Genomic DNA, 8,324 nt, shown 5'->3' with positions numbered 1-8,324 from the left:
CAAGGAAGAAGCATGGTCACTAATGGGCGCGTTGATGAGTTTTACGATACCTATAACATATACGAAAAACCAATATCTCCGAGATACGAAAAATTTATTCTAAAAAAAAACGGTTTATTTTATGACACTGGTAAAGGCTTACTAAGGTTAACGGATCAAAGAAAACCAGACAGATTCTTGTCTCTGAGGACTATAGAGTTAAATATAAGAAAGATGGGTTTAAACGGTAGAGATTTTATTAGAAAGGAATTAGGCTTTACGCATTACGAACGTAAGACACTCAGTGACGATCAAAGTCAACAACTGCGATCGATACAACCCGAGAGTATCCCCATGACAGAACTACCCAGAGTCACCGATGAGGTAATCGAGATTATAGACGATTTAGAACAAGACACCGGCGCTCAAACGGAAGGATTGAATTACAGAGAACTCCAGGGTTTAGACAAAACTCTTCAGACGTTGAGAGGTAACCTAGAACTTAATTTAGCGCGTCTCACAGAACTAGACCGAGAGATTGCAGCCACGAGGCAAGAACTCGACGAATCTCACAGCGAAGAGGGTCGACGAGAGTTAAACGATAAATTGAGCGACTTGAACGTTGAAAGATCCGCCAGATTAGAAGCCGCAAAAGCCAACGAACGAGGGCTCAAAAGTCAGATCGCTAGAATCAAAGAAACGATTAATAAAATATTAGGCGGCGACACGACTCTGGCAGAAAAGATTAGAACTCGATAAATCGATCATTTATTATACCACCCTCTGTTTATATTATTTTGATATCCATTAGCGCCCTCTATTGATTTTGTATTATAATTGAACTTGGACTCGATAAAACTATCATTCATACGTTCTCTTTATTTGATATTCATATATTATAATTTATACAGTAAAAAGCCACTCCGAGTGGCTTTTTCGTTGTTATTCAAATTAACTCATTTAAATAGCTTTTCATACATCTTAATATATACAGTAAAAAGCCACTCTGAGTGGCTTTTTCGTTGTCATTCAAATTAACTCATTTAAAAAGCTTTTCTGACATCTTAATATATACAGTAAAAAGCCACTCCGAGTGGCTTTTTCGTTGTCATTCAAATTAGCTCTTTTAAATAGCTTTTCATACATCTTAATATATACAGTAAAAAGCCACTCTGAGTGGCTTTTTCGTTGTCATTCATATTAGCTCTTTTAAATAGCTTTTCATACATCTTAATATAAACAGTAAAAAGCCACTCTGAGTGGCTTTTTCGTTGTCATTCATATTAGCTCATTTAAATAGCTTTTCATACATCTTAATATATACAGTAAAAAACCACTCCGAGTGGCTTTTTCGTTGTTATTCAAAGTAGCTCATTTAAATAGCTTTTCATACATCTTAATATATACAGTAAAAAGCCACTCCGAGTGGCTTTTTCGTTGTTATTCAAAGTAGCTCATTTAAATAGCTGTTTGGTTTGTTATAATATATACAGTAAAAAGCCACTCTGAGTGGCTTTTTCGTTGTCATTCAAATTAGCTCATTTAAATAGCTGTTTGGTTTGTCATATATCAACAGGTTTTTACTCAAGGTCCACACTGGCCACAGTTGCAAAGCACAGCATGTGTCCATTTTGATCCTACTTCTAAATTACTTGTAAAATAGTTTACAATATGCTTTTTATTTTTTCTGAAGAACGTTAAGGGTAGGCAACAGTGCAGTAATTGCGGGTACTTCTTGACGAGGTCGTAGAAGTCTCTGTGTGTTTTTGCCCAAGTTTTTTTTTATCTTACAATTGTTTTTCAACCAAGTGTTGAAGTTTGCTGAAATTACCTTCCCTCTTTTCTTATCCCGCCGAAAGGTTTTAAATGATATTTCCAACCAGTGTCCCATATTAGCTGCATTTCTGAGAGTCCCATTTTCAGACATGTTATAAATTTTACTACATGACTTTACACACCCCTCCAAATCAGATAAACTCCTTTCCATATCAACTACGGTTACGCTAGGGACAACCCTGTCATTACCTCCCTGTTGCCTGTTATAATTTTCCTTAATTTCATGATAAATTTCTTTTGGATCAACAGTCTTTCTAATTACAGGAATGTCGGGCTGATCCACCTCCATCTCGTCAATCTCATCTTCGCCATCAATATACATTTTTAAAATAGGTAATGGAGGTGGATTGACTAAATCAGGCGTTTGTGATAAAACCTGTTTAAGTTCATCAAGCCGTCCAGCGTCCAAAAGTGCCTTCGCATTCTTCAACTGCTGAGTCAGCTCTCCTAATTTGGCCACGATCCATTCACCCACAGTGTTGACCATGCTGTTTGCCAATGTGACGGAATCTTGCCCGTATGTGACATCTACAACACTAGATGGGAAGTTCATCTGAAAAAAAAAAGAGAAATAGGCCTTAATAAGTAAATGTTGTTACACACAAACATACAGTAATAATAATTTGGGGCCTAATCATCCTTACTCGCATCTGGCATGCTAAATTGCAAAAGACGCAACTACAACGTGTTCGGGGCCGCTGACAAGTAAAGACGCCTATGGTTTTCGCCTTTTACACACAAATCACCCTGACATATTGGACACCTGATGTATAAAAAATACACGTTATAAGCGTATTATAATTACCTTTGAAAGTTGGTCTGTTGGTAGTTTAGCTGCTCGTATTCGGAAATGAAGCTATACAGTTGTACAGTGCTGTCGAGTCTGGATATGATTAGATACCACTGAACTCCGCCTTATAAATCCGACTGGCCATCCGCTGTGAGGGTATCTGGCTTATATAGGAACTAAAAATAGCAACCATTGTTTGCTTCTGACGTTGCGATGAGTCATATCCTGGCTGCCCCAACTAACAAAAGCAATTCATCACGGTCCATTGAATTTCAATAGATGTTTACCCCCAACTGCAAAAGTGTGTCACCCCATAGAGCTGGGTCCTAGCTCTATGGTCACCCTGAGTCACTTCATATTTTGCAAGTCAGGGTTGGAGTAGACTTGTACGAGTCGTATTTAACACAAGCTCAAAAATGAAAAATATAAATATAGAGGGCCTGGCCTTATTTCGAGACTGAGATATTGAGAGAGATATTTGGGAGGGAGATCATTGGGAGAGAGAGATCATTGGGAGGGAGAGGGAGATCATTGGGAGGGGCGGGTGGGGTGGGGGCAGAGATCATTAGGAGGGGGTGGGGGTGGGGGCGTGGCCAAGGGGGGAGAGAGGGGGGCAAATTATTGGGGTTGGTCTCGTACCCCCCCATACCTTCTACTACAATTAGGTTGTTAGCCATTCAGTGAATGAGAGTGCGACTGTGACAGCTGAATCTTCTTTGAAGTACATCGACGGATCAATCACCCATTTAACACAGAATCCTTACCGACCACACGTCTATTGAGAGACTGTTAAGTATGTTGTGTTGGTACTTCATACTGTCCTGTTGTTACCAAAATTCAAATAATAAGAAACCAGAAGGTAAAAACAATTCATCATAAAAAATGGACATTTACACATGAACTCTTTGTTTTCGAAACAATTAAAATGATAGCTTTAAGAGTAACATATCAGCTGTAGGTTTGTAAGAAAACAAAACTATCCTAAATTGAAGATGGGCCTTATCGTAAGTCCGACGCCTCATAAGTCCAAAATTTCGGAATTATGAGGCGTCGGATTTATGAGGCATCGGACTTATGTAAGTAGTGGAGGGGGACTTCTTAGAACAGTTTGACCTTGGGCATAGAAATATGTAAAGGTCACATAAATATGTAAATATGAAAATATGTAGATATAAATATTAATTAAGGGATGTGGAAATTGTTAACACAGTTTGACCTAATGAATGGATGGGATGAATAGGGAATAGGTATGGGTATAAGGGACCGGGTACAGTTTGACCAATTCTATGGGAAAGATTGCATAAGGTATGGAAAAAATATATATATATTTTTATGGTACATTTTGGATCTTAGCCCGAATATGAGTTTCATACGTTAGTCCCTGTGAACGACCAGCTGGTCGGATCTTTAATCCCCCAACAATAGACGGGAGAGGGCGCGTGCCAAGTCAGCGCACTAGTATTGTTACGAAGTTAATCCGATCGATACAAAAAGTAATTGGATTTCCGAATGCTCGAAAGCAGAAAGCAGCGATAGATGGCAAAAATGAACGTATGAATGTCTATTTGAAGAATTATTTTAAAGTCATTTTTATTGGGTTTATGGGTATTGTGCAACGTTGCGTTTTCCAAGGTATAAACAAACACTCACCGCAGCATACTTGCAGGGTACAGCCTGTGTCGGCCATGGGGGTATATGAGAAATCCACGATCCATAATCCATGCGTCTGTACGGAGACCGGTGGTCGATCACCCCTCGATGATCGTACCGATCCTGGAGCAAATAAATAACTCCGTCCGTGCGCCTATATTCCTCTTGTTAATCGATACAATACCAATTACACTTTTCTACACTGCCACCAGAATCATCCAAGTAAAAATATATGTCTGTGCGCGGTGATCGTAAAAAAGGGAAGGTTTTGGCATCAGCCAGAGCAAATGCTAGTACACATGGACACTACTGTATACATTACGGCCGTCCGATCAGATAGCGCTCCAGTTTTCTTAATCCGTGACGGCTAAATTATCGATTAGGCTCTATAGTCTGCAGAGGCGCGTACAATAAGGAATGGATTCAGTGGTTTAAAGCCATAACAAAACGTGCGGGCATGTGGTTTTTAAAGGGAACTACGGCCTGGAAAGTGCCCGATTGAGTGTATAGGAATAACACAACCATCATTGTGCATTTTGTAATATTTCGTACTAGAACGACCCCAAAACCAAGCTATAGCCTATCCATAGTTACAAATTCAGTCGTAACGTGGTAAAAATGGTGCCCCTTTAACGCTGCTTGTACAGGAAAGCACCGAACACTAGTTGTACCTCCGTGCCGGATTTGTTTACAAAATCGAGGATGACTGTGTTTTATCTACGAGTATTTTACGGGGGTTATTTAGAGGGCGTGTCCAAGCGCTAATTTTATGACTGAGAGTAGGCTTTTCTGATTGATAAGACAACACAAACAAAGAAAAATACAAATGCAGAAAGTATATACGTTATGACATTAATTGCTTTATTGACTTTATTATTGCTTTATTAAAACACTCGTGTTTTTATTCGTCTATCCCAATGTATTTCTTCGCAATTATATCGTCATTGTAATGTTTACTAGTCTTTAATCGTCACTGTCTTCCTCGCTGACGTCTTCTTCATCTTGATGGAACAATCCGTCAAATTTCATCTGGTGTTTAGGCATAATTCTGCTGAGAGCCTTTTGTACGCTAATGCCCTTATATATTTTTTCTTCGAGATTGTCCACAATATCTTGATGAGAATCGTTATCTTTCAGATGTAGGTAGCTTGACAGAAAATCCCTGTACTTGTCAAAAAAGATTTGCTTGACTGCCCAGAGGGTCTTCCTATCGGCCTTTTCCTTGGCCTGATCTTCACCCATACCCTCGTTGATGTACTTTTCATGTTTTTCACTCCACATGTCACGAGTCGCTTCTTTGGCCTCTTCCAACCAGTCTTGGAAAGTAGCATTGTCTTCTAATTCAGAACTAGACTCATCTTCATCGTCATCTTCTACCTCCGAGTCCGTTTCCGAGCCCGATTCATCCACGTCAGGATGATCAGATTGAATAACCTCAATTTCAGAATCATCGTTAACCCCATTCATTTCAGATTCATCTTCAGCATGAGCGTTTTCGGTATGTCGCCAGAGATTATATCTCCGTCTAAAGCTTTTATCACACTGGTTACAAGCATGGGGTTTGACTGCAGAAAAAGTATTCATGTTGAAGTTATAAAGGCTGATTCACGAATGACAAGAAACGGATGAATTGGTTTAATATATATTGTGCCGAGACCTGTCTGTTTGAGCTCATCCTGCTCTTTACCCTGCTCATCCTGCTCTTTTCCCTGCTCATCCTGCTCTTTACCCTGCTCATCCTGCTCTTTACCCTGCTTACCTGCTCTTTTCCCTGCTCATCCTGCTCTTTACCCTGCTCATCCTGCTCTTTACCCTGCTCATCCTGCTCTTTACCCTGCTCATCCTGCTCTTTACCCTGCTCATCCTGCTCTTTTTCCTGCTCATCCTGCTCTTTTCCCTGCTCATCCTGCTCTTTACCCTGCTCATCCTGCTCTTTACCCTGCTCATCCTGCTCTTTTCCCTGCTCATCCTGCTCTTTACCCTGCTCATCCTGCTCTTTACCCTGCTCATCCTGCTCTTTTCCCTGCTCATCCTGCTCTTTACCCTGCTCATCCTGCTCTTTACCCTGCTCATCCTGCTCTTTACCCTGCTCATCCTACTCTTTTCCCTGCTCATCCTGCTCTTTACCCTGCTCATCCTGCTCTTTACCCTGCTCATCCTGCTCTTTACCCTGCTCATCCTGCTCTTTTCCCTGCTCATCCTGCTCTTTTCCCTGCTCATCCTGCTCTTTTCCCTGCTCATCCTGCTCTTTACCCTGCTCATCCTGCTCTTTACCCTGCTCATCCTGCTCTTTACCCTGCTCATCCTGCTCTTTACCCTGCTCTTCCTGCTCTTTACCCTGCTCATCCTGCTCTTTTTCCTGCTCATCCTGCTCTTTTCCCTGCTCATCCTGCTCTTTTCCCTGCTCATCCTGCTCTTTACCCTGCTCATCCTGCTCTTTACCCTGCTCATCCTGCTCTTTACCCTGCTCATCCTGCTCTTTACCCTGCTCATCCTGCTCTTTTCCCTGCTCATCCTGCTCTTTACCCTGCTCATCCTGCTCTTTACCCTGCTCATCCTGCTCTTTACCCTGCTCATCCTGCTCTTTTCCCTGCTTATCCTGCTCTTTACCCTGCTCATCCTACTCTACGGCATAGAGTAGGATGAGCAGGGAAAAGAGCAGGATGAGCAGGGAAAAAAGCAGGATGAGCAGGGTAAAGAGCAGGATGAGCAGGGTAAAGAGCAGGATGAGCAGGGTAAAGAGAAGGATGAGCAGGGAAAAGAGCAGGATGAGCAGGGTAAAGAGCAGGATGAGCAGGGTAAAGAGCAGGATGAGCAGGGAAAAGAGCAGGATGAGCAGGGTAAAGAGCAGGATGAGCAGGGTAAAGAGCAGGATGAGCAGGGAAAAGAGCAGGATGAGCAGGAAAAAGAGCAGGATGAGCAGGGTAAAGAGCAGGATGAGCAGGGTAAAGAGCAGGATGAGCAGGGTAAAGAGCAGGATGAGCAGGGTAAAGAGCAGGATGAGCAGGGTAAAGAGCAGGATGAGCAGGGTAAAGAGCAGGATGAGCAGGGTAAAGAGCAGGATGAGCAGGGAAAAGAGCAGGATGAGCAGGGTAAAGAGCAGGATGAGCAGGAAAAAGAGCAGGATGAGCAGGGTAAAGAGCAGGAAGAGCAGGGTAAAGAGCAGGATGAGCAGGGTAAAGAGCAGGATGAGCAGGGTAAAGAGCAGGATGAGCAGGGTAAAGAGCAGGATGAGCAGGGAAAAGAGCAGGATGAGCAGGGAAAAGAGCAGGATGAGCAGGGAAAAGAGCAGGATGAGCAGGGTAAAGAGCAGGATGAGCAGGGTAAAGAGCAGGATGAGCAGGGTAAAGAGCAGGATGAGCAGGGAAAAGAGTAGGATGAGCAGGGTAAAGAGCAGGATGAGCAGGGTAAAGAGCAGGATGAGCAGGGTAAAGAGCAGGATGAGCAGGGAAAAGAGCAGGATGAGCAGGGTAAAGAGCAGGATGAGCAGGGTAAAGAGCAGGATGAGCAGGGAAAAGAGCAGGATGAGCAGGGTAAAGAGCAGGATGAGCAGGGTAAAGAGCAGGATGAGCAGGGAAAAGAGCAGGATGAGCAGGAAAAAGAGCAGGATGAGCAGGGTAAAGAGCAGGATGAGCAGGGTAAAGAGCAGGATGAGCAGGGTAAAGAGCAGGATGAGCAGGGTAAAGAGCAGGATGAGCAGGGAAAAGAGCAGGATGAGCAGGGTAAAGAGCAGGATGAGCAGGGTAAAGAGCAGGATGAGCAGGGAAAAGAGCAGGATGAGCAGGGTAAAGAGCAGGATGAGCTCAAACAGACAGGTCTCGGCACAATATATATTAAACCAATTCATCCGTTTCTTGTCATTCGTGAATCAGCCTTTATAACTTCAACATGAATACTTTTCTGCAGTCAAACCCCATGCTTGTAACCAGTGTGATAAAAGCTTTAGACGGAGATATAATCTCTGGCGACATACCGAAAACGCTCATGCTGAAGATGAATCTGAAATGAATGGGGTCAACGATGATTCTGAAATTGAGGTTATTCAATCTGATCATCCTGACGTGGATGA

The 8,324-nt window shown here is 42.5% G+C and overlaps 1 long non-coding RNA gene across 1 annotated transcript; it reads right to left on the bottom strand.

The window, feature by feature from the left end:
- Nucleotides 1-2,018: 2,018 nt before the first annotated feature.
- Nucleotides 2,019-2,910, bottom strand: LOC119740140. The gene is made up of 2 exons (XR_005272649.1): nt 2,621-2,910; nt 2,019-2,368 (listed from the first exon to the last, which is right to left on the bottom strand). It is a non-coding gene; the product is annotated as an uncharacterized LOC119740140 (long non-coding RNA).
- Nucleotides 2,911-8,324: the final 5,414 nt, after the last annotated feature.

Source organism: Patiria miniata, unplaced genomic scaffold (assembly GCF_015706575.1).
Source record: "Patiria miniata isolate m_02_andy unplaced genomic scaffold, ASM1570657v1 HiC_scaffold_4, whole genome shotgun sequence".
In the NCBI taxonomy this organism is placed as follows: domain Eukaryota; kingdom Metazoa; phylum Echinodermata; class Asteroidea; order Valvatida; family Asterinidae; genus Patiria; species Patiria miniata.
The sequence above is the reverse complement of the archived record's forward strand: the minus strand, read 5'-3'. Positions and strand labels throughout refer to the sequence as shown.